This window comes from Rattus norvegicus, chromosome 1, assembly GCF_036323735.1.
Source record: "Rattus norvegicus strain BN/NHsdMcwi chromosome 1, GRCr8, whole genome shotgun sequence".
NCBI lineage: Eukaryota > Metazoa > Chordata > Mammalia > Rodentia > Muridae > Rattus > Rattus norvegicus.
Genome location: NC_086019.1, coordinates 119,405,030 through 119,420,980, shown reverse-complemented (window position 1 = coordinate 119,420,980; position 15,951 = coordinate 119,405,030). Strand labels below are relative to the sequence as shown.

At 41.5% G+C, this 15,951-nt stretch overlaps 9 non-coding genes across 9 annotated transcripts; all 9 read left to right on the top strand.

Moving 5' to 3' along the window:
• Positions 1-583: 583 nt before the first annotated feature.
• On the top strand, positions 584-661 carry LOC134485310 (small nucleolar RNA SNORD115). Its single transcript, XR_010063349.1, has one exon. It is a non-coding gene; the product is annotated as a small nucleolar RNA SNORD115 (small nucleolar RNA).
• A 1,761-nt stretch (positions 662-2,422) lies between these two features.
• Positions 2,423-2,500, top strand: LOC134485309 (small nucleolar RNA SNORD115). Its single transcript, XR_010063348.1, has one exon. It is a non-coding gene; the product is annotated as a small nucleolar RNA SNORD115 (small nucleolar RNA).
• A 1,761-nt stretch (positions 2,501-4,261) lies between these two features.
• Positions 4,262-4,339, top strand: LOC134485392 (small nucleolar RNA SNORD115). Its single transcript, XR_010063431.1, has one exon. It is a non-coding gene; the product is annotated as a small nucleolar RNA SNORD115 (small nucleolar RNA).
• Positions 4,340-6,100: 1,761 nt separating this feature from the next.
• Positions 6,101-6,178, top strand: LOC134485308 (small nucleolar RNA SNORD115). The gene has a single exon (XR_010063347.1). It is a non-coding gene; the product is annotated as a small nucleolar RNA SNORD115 (small nucleolar RNA).
• Positions 6,179-7,939: 1,761 nt separating this feature from the next.
• Positions 7,940-8,017, top strand: LOC134485307 (small nucleolar RNA SNORD115). Its single transcript, XR_010063346.1, has one exon. It is a non-coding gene; the product is annotated as a small nucleolar RNA SNORD115 (small nucleolar RNA).
• A 1,760-nt stretch (positions 8,018-9,777) lies between these two features.
• On the top strand, positions 9,778-9,855 carry LOC134485306 (small nucleolar RNA SNORD115). Its single transcript, XR_010063345.1, has one exon. It is a non-coding gene; the product is annotated as a small nucleolar RNA SNORD115 (small nucleolar RNA).
• A 1,761-nt stretch (positions 9,856-11,616) lies between these two features.
• Positions 11,617-11,694, top strand: LOC134485391 (small nucleolar RNA SNORD115). Its single transcript, XR_010063430.1, has one exon. It is a non-coding gene; the product is annotated as a small nucleolar RNA SNORD115 (small nucleolar RNA).
• A 1,761-nt stretch (positions 11,695-13,455) lies between these two features.
• LOC134485305 (small nucleolar RNA SNORD115) lies at positions 13,456-13,533 on the top strand. Its single transcript, XR_010063344.1, has one exon. It is a non-coding gene; the product is annotated as a small nucleolar RNA SNORD115 (small nucleolar RNA).
• Positions 13,534-15,293: 1,760 nt separating this feature from the next.
• Positions 15,294-15,371, top strand: LOC134485304 (small nucleolar RNA SNORD115). Its single transcript, XR_010063343.1, has one exon. It is a non-coding gene; the product is annotated as a small nucleolar RNA SNORD115 (small nucleolar RNA).
• Positions 15,372-15,951: the final 580 nt, after the last annotated feature.

Below are 15,951 nucleotides of genomic sequence, written 5' to 3'. Positions count from 1 at the left end.
ACATAGCCTAGCACATAAAATCTGAAATGCACAAGTCTCATGAAAATTTGATTAAAGTATACGTAACTGTTCGTGTATTGTCCTTCCAATATTACTCAGGTAAATTCACCTTTGCCTTGGTTTCTGACAATGTTTAGCGATTGAAAGATTTGATCGGTGTATATGACAAAGAGCATGTGTCATCCCCTTCATCAATGATTTGGTTTTGGGTACCTATTGACCTATTGATCGCTTAGGGAAGTAACTTTCCATGTGTTGGGAATGTCAGCATGGAAGTGGATGTTGCAAGAGTGATTCTGCTAAGTGGCATCATACATTAGACTTCTTAAACAGCCTCCTTAAAATTAATATGATTGTATGAACTGAAGGGATACAATTGCCATCACATCTTGCTCTTTCCTTTTTAGAGAGGACAGTCTTCAAATTCAAGCTAGGTCTACCCTTATTCCACACAAGAGCGCTTTGCCCTTGTACCCTCTGCACTTGCAAGTGAGGATTCAAATTCTGAGGCAGTGTTGGCAGCCAAGGTAAGCCATGGTGCAGGTGAAATTACATTATTGACAGTTGTGTCCTACCTGTGTCTGGGTCAATGATGACAACAGAAAGTCAAGAACAGAATGATGACATAAAAATCATGCTCAATAGGATTACGCTGAGGCCCAACCAGGGAGCCAGGGTAACAAGCACTACTTAGTCTCTTTGAGGACCACTTGCGGGACTCATCTGAGCTGCTCTGATGACCTTGTGCTCTTTTCCCTCTGTGGGAACCTGGACAATCTTAGTGCAACTGTGCTGGCAAACACTGCCTGCCAACTAGCACCTAATCTCATAATCTGCTTGTGTGCAATTCTGCAACACCAACCCTGTCATCATTACCCTCTCTGCTCTGATGTCTTGCAGTCACCTGGCATCACCCCTGCGGTCCAGTGGATCACTATTCCCAGGTGAGTGAAATGATCACGATTAATGGATTGAAATTCCTATAAGATATTCCTCAGTATTTTGACCAATAATTTCAGCCCATCAAAGGTTTCTTAATTAAAAATAATGCAATCCCAGTCAGAAATGAATTTCACTCCTCAGTATGTTTTGTCTCTTTGAACTGCACTATTAAAAATGTAGAGAAGTTCCTTTCTACCTGTAGTTCATACAGCCATAAAATTGAATATCTTGGAAGAGATCCTAGATGATACTATCTACACAAATGGAGGGATCTGGAATATGAATATACCTTTTGAATTTGGAGAAATTTCAGTCCACACACAGGCTCACAAATCAAAGCTGGTGCACAGAGATGGATTTCCAATGGCAAGGGGAACCCAGGAATAAGACTTTAGTTTAGAGATGAAGAAATTGGCGATAAATTTTCTGCATCAAAAGACACTCCAAGAATTATTGCCCCAAAGGGAGCTTCGCGAAATTTTTCACGAAACTCTCAGGCCACAGGGAACCTAGCCAGTAGGGTAGATTGAAGTTGAAGGTGTGGCTTTGGCTACCAATTCCCTTCTATGTGTCATCACACAGCTTCATTCTTGATCTTACTAAAATTTACTTCAGTATTCATCAGAAAACAAATGCTATCAAGGAGATGGTTTCTGGAGCTCTTGGGACAGAGGAACGTGATGTCAATGGGATACTTGCAAACACCAACTGATCTAGTCACACGAATTTTGGTCACATTCTGAGTTTCATCACATGGCAATCACTGAGTGCTAACGCTCAGGGATTCATGGCCAAAATACCTGTTGCTTTCTTCTGGGCAACAGATTCTCTTCAGCATTCACTTACCAGCTGTGGGAACTGATTGTTACCATGCAGTATGGAAATGGGGAGGAATGAACATAGCCTAGCACATAAAATCTGAAATGCACAAGTCTCATGAAAATTTGATTAAAGTATACGTAACTGTTCGTGTATTGTCCTTCCAATATTACTCAGGTAAATTCACCTTTGCCTTGGTTTCTGACAATGTTTAGCAATTGAAACATTTGATCGGTGTATATGACAAAGAGCATGTGTCATCCCCTTCATCAATGATTTGGTTTTGGGTACCTATTGACCTATTGATCGCTTAGGGAAGTAACTTTCCATGTGTTGGGAATGTCAGCATGGAAGTGGATGTTGCAAGAGTGATTCTGCTAAGTGGCATCATACATTAGACTTCTTAAACAGCCTCCTTAAAATTAATATGATTGTATGAACTGAAGGGATACAATTGCCCTCACATCTTGCTCTTTCCTTTTTAGAGAGGACAGTCTTGAAATTCAAGCTAGGTCTACCCTTATTCCACACAAGAGCGCTGTGCCCTTGTACCCTCTGCACTTGCAAGTGAGGATTCAAATTCTGAGGCAGTGTTGGCAGCCAAGGTAAGCAATGGTGCAGGTGAAATTACATTATTGACAGTTGTGTCCTACCTGTGTCTGGGTCAATGATGACAACAGAAAGTCAAGAACAGAATGATGACATAAAAATCATGCTCAATAGGATTACGCTGAGGCCCAACCAGGGAGCCAGGGTAACAAGCACTACTTAGTCTCTTTGAGGACCACTTGCGGGACTCATCTGAGCTGCTCTGATGACCTTGTGCTCTTTCCCCTCTGTGGGAACCTGGACAATCTTAGTGCAACTGTGCTGGCAAACACTGCCTGCCAACTAGCACCTAATCTCATAATCTGCTTGTGTGCAAGTCTGCAACACCAACCCTGTCATCATTACCCTCTCTGCTCTGATGTCTTGCAGTCACCTGGCATCACCCCTGCGGTCCAGTGGATCACTATTCCCAGGTGAGTGAAATGATCACGATTAATGGATTGAAATTCCTATAAGATATTCCTCAGTATTTTGACCAATAATTTCAGCCCATCAAAGGTTTCTTAATTAAAAATAATGCAATCCCAGTCAGAAATGAATTTCACTTCTCAGTATGTTTTGTCCCTTTGAACTGCACTATTAAAAATGTAGAGAAGTTCCTTTCTACCTGTAGTTCATACAGCCATAAAATTGAATATCTTGGAAGAGATCCTAGATGATACTATCTACACAAATGGAGGGATCTGGAATATGAATATACCTTTTGAATTTGGAGAAATTTCAGTCCACACACAGGCTCACAAATCAAAGCTGGTGCACAGAGATGGATTTCCAATGGCAAGGGGAACCCAGGAATAAGACTTTAGTTTAGAGATGAAGAAATTGGCGATAAATTTTCTGCATCAAAAGACACTCCGAGAATTATTGCCCCAAAGGGAGCTTCGCGAAATTTTTCACGAAACTCTCAGGCCACAGGGAACCTAGCCAGTAGGGTAGATTGAAGTTGAAGGTGTGGATTTGGCTACCAATTCCCTTCTATGTGTCATCACACAGCTTCATTCTTGATCTTACTAAAATTTACTTCAGTATTCATCAGAAAACAAATGCTATCAAGGAGATGGTTTCTGGAGCTCTTGGGACAGAGGAACGTGATGTCAATGGGATAATTGCAAACACCAACTGATCTAGTCACACGAATTTTGGTCACATTCTGAGTTTCATCACATGGCAATCACGGAGTGCTAACGCTCAGGGATTCATCGCCAAAATACCTGTTGCTTTCTTCTGGGCAACAGATTCTCTTCAGCATTCACTTACCAGCTGTGGGAACTGATTGTTACCATGCAGTATGGAAATGGGGAGGAATGAACATAGCCTAGCACATAAAATCTGAAATGCACAAGTCTCATGAAAATTTGATTAAAGTATACATAACTGTTCGTGTATTGTCCTTCCAATATTACTCAGGTAAATTCACCTTTGCCTTGGTTTCTGACAATGTTTAGCAATTGAAAGATTTGATCGGTGTATATGACAAAGAGCATGTGTCATCCCCTTCATCAATGATTTGGTTTTGGGTACCTATTGACCTATTGATCGCTTAGGGAAGTAACTTTCCATGTGTTGGGAATGTCAGCATGGAAGTGGATGTTGCAAGAGTGATTCTGCTAAGTGGCATCATACATTAGACTTCTTAAACAGCCTCCTTAAAATTAATATGATTGTATGAACTGAAGGGATACAATTCCCCTCACATCTTGCTCTTTCCTTTTTAGAGAGGACAGTCTTCAAATTCAAGCTAGGTCTACCCTTATTCCACACAAGAGCGCTGTGCCCTTGTACCCTCTGCACTTGCAAGTGAGGATTCAAATTCTGAGGCAGTGTTGGCAGCCAAGGTAAGCAATGGTGCAGGTGAAATTACATTATTGACAGTTGTGTCCTACCTGTGTCTGGGTCAATGATGACAACAGAAAGTCAAGAACAGAATGATGACATAAAAATCATGCTCAATAGGATTAAGCTGAGGCCCAACCAGGGAGCTAGGGTAACAAGCACTACTTAGTCTCTTTGAGGACCACTTGCGGGCCTCATCTGAGCTGCTCTGATGACCTTGTGCTCTTTTCCCTCTGTGGGAACCTGGACAATCTTAGTGCAACTGTGCTGGCAAACACTGCCTGCCAACTAGCACCTAATCTCATAATCTGCTTGTGTGCAAGTCTGCAACACCAACCCTGTCATCATTACCCTCTCTGCTCTGATGTCTTGCAGTCACCTGGCATCACCCCTGCGGTCCAGTGGATCACTATTCCCAGGTGAGTGAAATGATCACGATTAATGGATTGAAATTCCTATAAGATATTCCTCAGTATTTTGACCAATAATTTCAGCCCATCAAAGGTTTCTTAATTAAAAATAATGCAATCCCAGTCAGAAATGAATTTCACTTCTCAGTATGTTTTGTCCCTTTGAACTGCACTATTAAAAATGTAGAGAAATTCCTTTCTACCTGTAGTTCATACAGCCATAAAATTGAATATCTTGGAAGAGATCCTAGATGATACTATCTACACAAATGGAGGGATCTGGAATATGAATATACCTTTTGAATTTGGAGAAATTTCAGTCCACACACAGGCTCACAAATCAAAGCTGGTGCACAGAGATGGATTTCCAATGGCAAGGGGAACCCAGGAATAAGACTTTAGTTTAGAGATGAAGAAATTGGCGATAAATTTTCTGCATCAAAAGACACTCCAAGAATTATTGCCCCAAAGGGAGCTTCGCGAAATTTTTCACGAAACTCTCAGGCCACAGGGAACCTAGCCAGTAGGGTAGATTGAAGTTGAAGGTGTGGCTTTGGCTACCAATTCCCTTCTATGTGTCATCACACAGCTTCATTCTTGATCTTACTAAAATTTACTTCAGTATTCATCAGAAAACAAATGCTATCAAGGAGATGGTTTCTGGAGCTCTTGGGACAGAGGAACGTGATGTCAATGGGATACTTGCAAACACCAACTGATCTAGTCACACGAATTTTGGTCACATTCTGAGTTTCATCACATGGCAATCACTAAGTGATAACGCTCAGGGATTCATGGCCAGAATACCTGTTGCTTTCTTCTGGGCAACAGATTCTCTTCAGCATTCACTTACCAGCTGTGGGAACTGATTGTTACCATGCAGTATGGAAATGGGGAGGAATGAACATAGCCTAGCACATAAAATCTGAAATGCACAAGTCTCATGAAAATTTGATTAAAGTATACGTAACTGTTCGTGTATTGTCCTTCCAATATTACTCAGGTAAATTCACCTTTGCCTTGGTTTCTGACAATGTTTAGCAATTGAAACATTTGATCGGTGTATATGACAAAGAGCATGTGTCATCCCCTTCATCAATGATTTGGTTTTGGGTACCTATTGACCTATTGATCGCTTAGGGAAGTAACTTTCCATGTGTTGGGAATGTCAGCATGGAAGTGGATGTTGCAAGAGGGATTCTGCTAAGTGGCATCATACATTAGACTTCTTAAACAGCCTCCTTAAAATTAATATGATTGTATGAACTGAAGGGATACAATTGCCCTCACATCTTGCTCTTTCCTTTTTAGAGAGGACAGTCTTCAAATTCAAGCTAGGTCTACCCTTATTCCACACAAGAGCGCTGTGCCCTTGTACCCTCTGCACTTGCAAGTGAGGATTCAAATTCTGAGGCAGTGTTGGCAGCCAAGGTAAGCAATGGTGCAGGTGAAATTACATTATTGACAGTTGTGTCCTACCTGTGTCTGGGTCAATGATGACAACAGAAAGTCAAGAACAGAATGATGACATAAAAATCATGCTCAATAGGATTACGCTGAGGCCCAACCAGGGAGCCAGGTTAACAAGCACTACTTAGTCTCTTTGAGGACCACTTGCGGGACTCATCTGAGCTGCTCTGATGACCTTGTGCTCTTTCCCCTCTGTGGGAACCTGGACAATCTTAGTGCAACTGTGCTGGCAAACACTGCCTGCCAACTAGCACCTAATCTCATAATCTGCTTGTGTGCAAGTCTGCAACACCAACCCTGGCATCATTACCCTCTCTGCTCTGATGTCTTGCAGTCACCTGGCATCACCCCTGCGGTCCAGTGGATCACTATTCCCAGGTGAGTGAAATGATCACGATTAATGGAGTGAAATTCCTATAAGATATTCCTCAGTATTTTGACCAATAATTTCAGCCCATCAAAGGTTTCTTAATTAAAAATAATGCAATCCCAGTCAGAAATGAATTTCACTTCTCAGTATGTTTTGTCCCTTTGAACTGCACTATTAAAAATGTAGAGAAGTTCCTTTCTACCTGTAGTTCATACAGCCATAAAATTGAATATCTTGGAAGAGATCCTAGATGATACTATCTACACAAATGGAGGGATCTGGAATATGAATATACCTTTTGAATTTGGAGAAATTTCAGTCCACACACAGGCTCACAAATCAAAGCTGGTGCACAGAGATGGATTTCCAATGGCAAGGGGAACCCAGGAATAAGACTTTAGTTTAGAGATGAAGAAATTGGCGATAAATTTTCTGCATCAAAAGACACTCCAAGAATTATTGCCCCAAAGGGAGCTTCGCGAAATTTTTCACGAAACTCTCAGGCCACAGGGAACCTAGCCAGTAGGGTAGATTGAAGTTGAAGGTGTGGCTTTGGCTACCAATTCCCTTCTATGTGTCATCACACAGCTTCATTCTTGATCTTACTAAAATTTACTTCAGTATTCATCAGAAAACAAATGCTATCAAGGAGATGGTTTCTGGAGCTCTTGGGACAGAGGAACGTGATGTCAATGGGATACTTGCAAACACCAACTGATCTAGTCACACGAATTTTGGTCACATTCTGAGTTTCATCACATGGCAATCACTGAGTGCTAACGCTCAGGGATTCATGGCCAAAATACCTGTTGCTTTCTTCTGGGCAACAGATTCTCTTCAGCATTCACTTACCAGCTGTGGGAACTGATTGTTACCATGCAGTATGGAAATGGGGAGGAATGAACATAGCCTAGCACATAAAATCTGAAATGCACAAGTCTCATGAAAATTGGATTAAAGTATACGTAACTGTTCGTGTATTGTCCTTCCAATATTACTCAGGTCAATTCACCTTTGCCTTGGTTTCTGACAATGTTTAGCGATTGAAAGATTTGATCGGTGTATATGACAAAGAGCATGTGTCATCCCCTTCATCAATGATTTGGTTTTGGGTACCTATTGACCTATTGATCGCTTAGGGAAGTAACTTTCCATGTGTTGGGCATGTCAGCATGGAAGTGGATGTTGCAAGAGTGATTCTGCTAAGTGGCATCATACATTAGACTTCTTAAACAGCCTCCTTAAAATTAATATGATTGTATGAACTGAAGGGATACAATTGCCATCACATCTTGCTCTTTCCTTTTTACAGAGGACAGTCTTCAAATTCAAGCTAGGTCTACCCTTATTCCACACAAGAGCGCTTTGCCCTTGTACCCTCTGCACTTGCAAGTGAGGATTCAAATTCTGAGGCAGTGTTGGCAGCCAAGGTAAGCCATGGTGCAGGTGAAATTACATTATTGACAGTTGTGTCCTACCTGTGTCTGGGTCAATGATGACAACAGAAAGTCAAGAACAGAATGATGACATAAAAATCATGCTCAATAGGATTACGCTGAGGCCCAACCAGGGAGCCAGGGTAACAAGCACTACTTAGTCTCTTTGAGGACCACTTGCGGGACTCATCTGAGCTGCTCTGATGACCTTGTGCTCTTTTCCCTCTGTGGGAACCTGGACAATCTTAGTGCAACTGTGCTGGCAAACACTGCCTGCCAACTAGCACCTAATCTCATAATCTGCTTGTGTGCAATTCTGCAACACCAACCCTGTCATCATTACCCTCTCTGCTCTGATGTCTTGCAGTCACCTGGCATCACCCCTGCGGTCCAGTGGATCACTATTCCCAGGTGAGTGAAATGATCACGATTAATGGATTGAAATTCCTATAAGATATTCCTCAGTATTTTGACCAATAATTTCAGCCCATCAAAGGTTTCTTAATTAAAAATAATGCAATCCCAGTCAGAAATGAATTTCACTCCTCAGTATGTTTTGTCTCTTTGAACTGCACTATTAAAAATGTAGAGAAGTTCCTTTCTACCTGTAGTTCATACAGCCATAAAATTGAATATCTTGGAAGAGATCCTAGATGATACTATCTACACAAATGGAGGGATCTGGAATATGAATATACCTTTTGAATTTGGAGAAATTTCAGTCCACACACAGGCTCACAAATCAAAGCTGGTGCACAGAGATGGATTTCCAATGGCAAGGGGAACCCAGGAATAAGACTTTAGTTTAGAGATGAAGAAATTGGCGATAAATTTTCTGCATAAAAGACACTCCGAGAATTATTGCCCCAAAGGGAGCTTCGCGAAATTTTTCACGAAACTCTCAGGCCACAGGGAACCTAGCCAGTAGGGTAGATTGAAGTTGAAGGTGTGGCTTTGGCTACCAATTCCCTTCTATGTGTCATCACACAGCTTCATTCTTGATCTTACTAAAATTTACTTCAGTATTCATCAGAAAACAAATGCTATCAAGGAGATGGTTTCTGGAGCTCTTGGGACAGAGGAACGTGATGTCAATGGGATACTTGCAAACACCAACTGATCTAGTCACACGAATTTTGGTCACATTCTGAGTTTCATCACATGGCAATCACTGAGTGCTAACGCTCAGGGATTCATGGCCAAAATACCTGTTGCTTTCTTCTGGGCAACAGATTCTCTTCAGCATTCACTTACCAGCTGTGGGAACTGATTGTTACCATGCAGTATGGAAATGGGGAGGAATGAACATAGCCTAGCACATAAAATCTGAAATGCACAAGTCTCATGAAAATTTGATTAAAGTATACGTAACTGTTCGTGTATTGTCCTTCCAATATTACTCAGGTAAATTCACCTTTGCCTTGGTTTCTGACAATGTTTAGCAATTGAAAGATTTGATCTGTGTATATGACAAAGAGCATGTGTCATCCCCTTCATCAATGATTTGGTTTTGGGTACCTATTGACCTATTGATCGCTTAGAGAAGTAACTTTCCATGTATTGGGAATGTCAGCATGGAAGTGGATGTTGCAAGAGTGATTCTGCTAAGTGGCATCATACATTAGACTTCTTAAACAGCCTCCTTAAAATTAATATGATTGTATGAACTGAAGGGATACAATTGCCCTCACATCTTGCTCTTTCCTTTTTAGAGAGGACAGTCTTGAAATTCAAGCTAGGTCTACCCTTATTCCACACAAGAGCGCTGTGCCCTTGTACCCTCTGCACTTGCAAGTGAGGATTCAAATTCTGAGGCAGTGTTGGCAGCCAAGGTAAGCAATGGTGCAGGTGAAATTACATTATTGACAGTTGTGTCCTACCTGTGTCTGGGTCAATGATGACAACAGAAAGTCAAGAACAGAATGATGACATAAAAATCATGCTCAATAGGATTACGCTGAGGCCCAACCAGGGAGCCAGGGTAACAAGCACTACTTAGTCTCTTTGAGGACCACTTGCGGGACTCATCTGAGCTGCTCTGATGACCTTGAGCTCTTTCCCCTCTGTGGGAACCTGGACAATCTTAGTGCAACTGTGCTGGCAAACACTGCCTGCCAACTAGCACCTAATCTCATAATCTGCTTGTGTGCAAGTCTGCAACACCAACCCTGTCATCATTACCCTCTCTGCTCTGATGTCTTGCAGTCACCTGGCATCACCCCTGCGGTCCAGTGGATCACTATTCCCAGGTGAGTGAAATGATCACGATTAATGGATTGAAATTCCTATAAGATATTCCTCAGTATTTTGACCAATAATTTCAGCCCATCAAAGGTTTCTTAATTAAAAATAATGCAATCCCAGTCAGAAATGAATTTCACTTCTCAGTATGTTTTGTCCCTTTGAACTGCACTATTAAAAATGTAGAGAAATTCCTTTCTACCTGTAGTTCATACAGCCATAAAATTGAATATCTTGGAAGAGATCCTAGATGATACTATCTACACAAATGGAGGGATCTGGAATATGAATATACCTTTTGAATTTGGAGAAATTTCAGTCCACACACAGGCTCACAAATCAAAGCTGGTGCACAGAGATGGATTTCCAATGGCAAGGGGAACCCAGGAATAAGACTTTAGTTTAGAGATGAAGAAATTGGCGATAAATTTTCTGCATCAAAAGACACTCCAAGAATTATTGCCCCAAAGGGAGCTTCGCGAAATTTTTCACGAAACTCTCAGGCCACAGGGAACCTAGCCAGTAGGGTAGATTGAAGTTGAAGGTGTGGATTTGGCTACCAATTCCCTTCTATGTGTCATCACACAGCTTCATTCTTGATCTTACTAAAATTTACTTCAGTATTCATCAGAAAACAAATGCTATCAAGGAGATGGTTTCTGGAGCTCTTGGGACAGAGGAACGTGATGTCAATGGGATACTTGCAAACACCAACTGATCTAGTCACACGAATTTTGGTCACATTCTGAGTTTCATCACATGGCAATCACTAAGTGATAACGCTCAGGGATTCATGGCCAGAATACCTGTTGCTTTCTTCTGGGCAACAGATTCTCTTCAGCATTCACTTACCAGCTGTGGGAACTGATTGTTACCATGCAGTATGGAAATGTGGAGGAATGAACATAGCCTAGCACATAAAATCTGAAATGCACAAGTCTCATGAAAATTTGATTAAAGTATACGTAACTGTTCGTGTATTGTCCTTCCAATATTACTCAGGTAAATTCACCTTTGCCTTGGTTTCTGACAATGTTTAGCAATTGAAACATTTGATCGGTGTATATGACAAAGAGCATGTGTCATCCCCTTCATCAATGATTTGGTTTTGGGTACCTATTGACCTATTGATCGCTTAGGGAAGTAACTTTCCATGTGTTGGGAATGTCAGCATGGAAGTGGATGTTGCAAGAGTGATTCTGCTAAGTGGCATCATACATTAGACTTCTTAAACAGCCTCCTTAAAATTAATATGATTGTATGAACTGAAGGGATACAATTGCCCTCACATCTTGCTCTTTCCTTTTTAGAGAGGACAGTCTTCAAATTCAAGCTAGGTCTACCCTTATTCCACACAAGAGCGCTGTGCCCTTGTACCCTCTGCACTTGCAAGTGAGGATTCAAATTCTGAGGCAGTGTTGGCAGCCAAGGTAAGCAATGGTGCAGGTGAAATTACATTATTGACAGTTGTGTCCTACCTGTGTCTGGGTCAATGATGACAACAGAAAGTCAAGAACAGAATGATGACATAAAAATCATGCTCAATAGGATTAAGCTGAGGCCCAACCAGGGAGCCAGGGTAACAAGCACTACTTAGTCTCTTTGAGGACCACTTGCGGGACTCATCTGAGCTGCTCTGATGACCTTGTGCTCTTTCCCCTCTGTGGGAACCTGGACAATCTTAGTGCAACTGTGCTGGCAAACACTGCCTGCCAACTAGCACCTAATCTCATAATCTGCTTGTGTGCAAGTCTGCAACACCAACCCTGTCATCATTACCCTCTCTGCTCTGATGTCTTGCAGTCACCTGGCATCACCCCTGCGGTCCAGTGGATCACTATTCCCAGGTGAGTGAAATGATCACGATTAATGGAGTGAAATTCCTATAAGATATTCCTCAGTATTTTGACCAATAATTTCAGCCCATCAAAGGTTTCTTAATTAAAAATAATGCAATCCCAGTCAGAAATGAATTTCACTTCTCAGTATGTTTTGTCCCTTTGAACTGCACTATTAAAAATGTACAGAAATTCCTTTCTACCTGTAGTTCATACAGCCATAAAATTGAATATCTTGGAAGAGATCCTAGATGATACTATCTACACAAATGGAGGGATCTGGAATATGAATATACCTTTTGAATTTGGAGAAATTTCAGTCCACACACAGGCTCACAAATCAAAGCTGGTGCACAGAGATGGATTTCCAATGGCAAGGGGAACCCAGGAATAAGACTTTAGTTTAGAGATGAAGAAATTGGCGATAAATTTTCTGCATCAAAAGACACTCCAAGAATTATTGCCCCAAAGGGAGCTTCGCGAAATTTTTCACGAAACTCTCAGGCCACAGGGAACCTAGCCAGTAGGGTAGATTGAAGTTGAAGGTGTGGCTTTGGCTACCAATTCCCTTCTATGTGTCATCACACAGCTTCATTCTTGATCTTACTAAAATTTACTTCAGTATTCATCAGAAAACAAATGCTATCAAGGAGATGGTTTCTGGAGCTCTTGGGACAGAGGAACGTGATGTCAATGGGATACTTGCAAACACCAACTGATCTAGTCACACGAATTTTGGTCACATTCTGAGTTTCATCACATGGCAATCACTGAGTGCTAACGCTCAGGGATTCATGGCCAAAATACCTGTTGCTTTCTTCTGGGCAACAGATTCTCTTCAGCATTCACTTACCAGCTGTGGGAACTGATTGTTACCATGCAGTATGGAAATGGGGAGGAATGAACATAGCCTAGCACATAAAATCTGAAATGCACAAGTCTCATGAAAATTGGATTAAAGTATACGTAACTGTTCGTGTATTGTCCTTCCAATATTACTCAGGTAAATTCACCTTTGCCTTGGTTTCTGACAATGTTTAGCGATTGAAAGATTTGATCGGTGTATATGACAAAGAGCATGTGTCATCCCCTTCATCAATGATTTGGTTTTGGGTACCTATTGACCTATTGATCGCTTAGGGAAGTAACTTTCCATGTGTTGGGAATGTCAGCATGGAAGTGGATGTTGCAAGAGGGATTCTGCTAAGTGGCATCATACATTAGACTTCTTAAACAGCCTCCTTAAAATTAACATGATTGTATGAACTGAAGGGATACAATTGCCCTCACATCTTGCTCTTTCCTTTTTAGAGAGGACAGTCTTGAAATTCAAGCTAGGTCTACCCTTATTCCACACAAGAGCGCTGTGCCCTTGTACCCTCTGCACTTGCAAGTGAGGATTCAAATTCTGAGGCAGTGTTGGCAGCCAAGGTAAGCAATGGTGCAGGTGAAATTACATTATTGACAGTTGTGTCCTACCTGTGTCTGGGTCAATGATGACAACAGAAAGTCAAGAACAGAATGATGACATAAAAATCATGCTCAATAGGATTACGCTGAGGCCCAACCAGGGAGCCAGGGTAACAACACTACTTAGTCTCTTTGAGGACCACTTGCGGGACTCATCTGAGCTGCTCTGATGACCTTGTGCTCTTTTCCCTCTGTGGGAACCTGGACAATCTTAGTGCAACTGTGCTGGCAAACACTGCCTGCCAACTAGCACCTAATCTCATAATCTGCTTGTGTGCAAGTCTGCAACACCAACCCTGTCATCATTACCCTCTCTGCTCTGATGTCTTGCAGTCACCTGGCATCACCCCTGCGGTCCAGTGGATCACTATTCCCAGGTGAGTGAAATGATCACGATTAATGGATTGAAATTCCTATAAGATATTCCTCAGTATTTTGACCAATAATTTCAGCCCATCAAAGGTTTCTTAATTAAAAATAATGCAATCCCAGTCAGAAATGAATTTCACTTCTCAGTATGTTTTGTCCCTTTGAACTGCACTATTAAAAATGTAGAGAAGTTCCTTTCTACCTGTAGTTCATACAGCCATAAAATTGAATATCTTGGAAGAGATCCTAGATGATACTATCTACACAAATGGAGGGATCTGGAATATGAATATACCTTTTGAATTTGGAGAAATTTCAGTCCACACACAGGCTCACAAATCAAAGCTGGTGCACAGAGATGGATTTCCAATGGCAAGGGGAACCCAGGAATAAGACTTTAGTTTAGAGATGAAGAAATTGGCGATAAATTTTCTGCATCAAAAGACACTCCAAGAATTATTGCCCCAAAGGGAGCTTCGCGAAATTTTTCACGAAACTCTCAGGCCACAGGGAACCTAGCCAGTAGGGTAGATTGAAGTTGAAGGTGTGGCTTTGGCTACCAATTCCCTTCTATGTGTCATCACACAGCTTCATTCTTGATCTTACTAAAATTTACTTCAGTATTCATCAGAAAACAAATGCTATCAAGGAGATGGTTTCTGGAGCTCTTGGGACAGAGGAACGTGATGTCAATGGGATACTTGCAAACACCAACTGATCTAGTCACACGAATTTTGGTCACATTCTGAGTTTCATCACATGGCAATCACTGAGTGCTAACGCTCAGGGATTCATGGCCAAAATACCTGTTGCTTTCTTCTGGGCAACAGATTCTCTTCAGCATTCACTTACCAGCTGTGGGAACTGATTGTTACCATGCAGTATGGAAATGGGGAGGAATGAACATAGCCTAGCACATAAAATCTGAAATGCACAAGTCTCATGAAAATTGGATTAAAGTATACGTAACTGTTCGTGTATTGTCCTTCCAATATTACTCAGGTAAATTCACCTTTGCCTTGGTTTCTGACAATGTTTAGCGATTGAAAGATTTGATCGGTGTATATGACAAAGAGCATGTGTCATCCCCTTCATCAATGATTTGGTTTTGGGTACCTATTGACCTATTGATCGCTTAGGGAAGTAACTTTCCGTGTGTTGGGAATGTCAGCATGGAAGTGGATGTTGCAAGAGGGATTCTGCTAAGTGGCATCATACATTAGACTTCTTAAACAGCCTCCTTAAAATTAACATGATTGTATGAACTGAAGGGATACAATTGCCCTCACATCTTGCTCTTTCCTTTTTAGAGAGGACAGTCTTCAAATTCAAGCTAGGTCTACCCTTATTCCACACAAGAGCGCTGTGCCCTTGTACCCTCTGCACTTGCAAGTGAGGATTCAAATTCTGAGGCAGTGTTGGCAGCCAAGGTAAGCAATGGTGCAGGTGAAATTACATTATTGACAGTTGTGTCCTACCTGTGTCTGGGTCAATGATGACAACAGAAAGTCAAGAACAGAATGATGACATAAAAATCATGCTCAATAGGATTACGCTGAGGCCCAACCAGGGAGCCAGGGTAACAACACTACTTTGTCTCTTTGAGGACCACTTGCGGGACTCATCTGAGCTGCTCTGATGACCTTGTGCTCTTTTCCCTCTGTGGGAACCTGGACAATCTTAGTGCAACTGTGCTGGCAAACACTGCCTGCCAACTAGCACCTAATCTCATAATCTGCTTGTGTGCAAGTCTGCAACACCAACCCTGTCATCATTACCCTCTCTGCTCTGATGTCTTGCAGTCACCTGGCATCACCCCTGCGGTCCAGTGGATCACTATTCCCAGGTGAGTGAAATGATCACGATTAATGGATTGAAATTCCTATAAGATATTCCTCAGTATTTTGACCAATAATTTCAGCCCATCAAAGGTTTCTTAATTAAAAATAATGCAATCCCAGTCAGAAATGAATTTCACTTCTCAGTATGTTTTGTCCCTTTGAACTGCACTATTAAAAATGTAGAGAAGTTCCTTTCTACCTGTAGTTCATACAGCCATAAAATTGAATATCTTGGAAGAGATCCTAGATGATACTATCTACACAAATGGAGGGATCTGGAATATGAATATACCTTTTGAATTT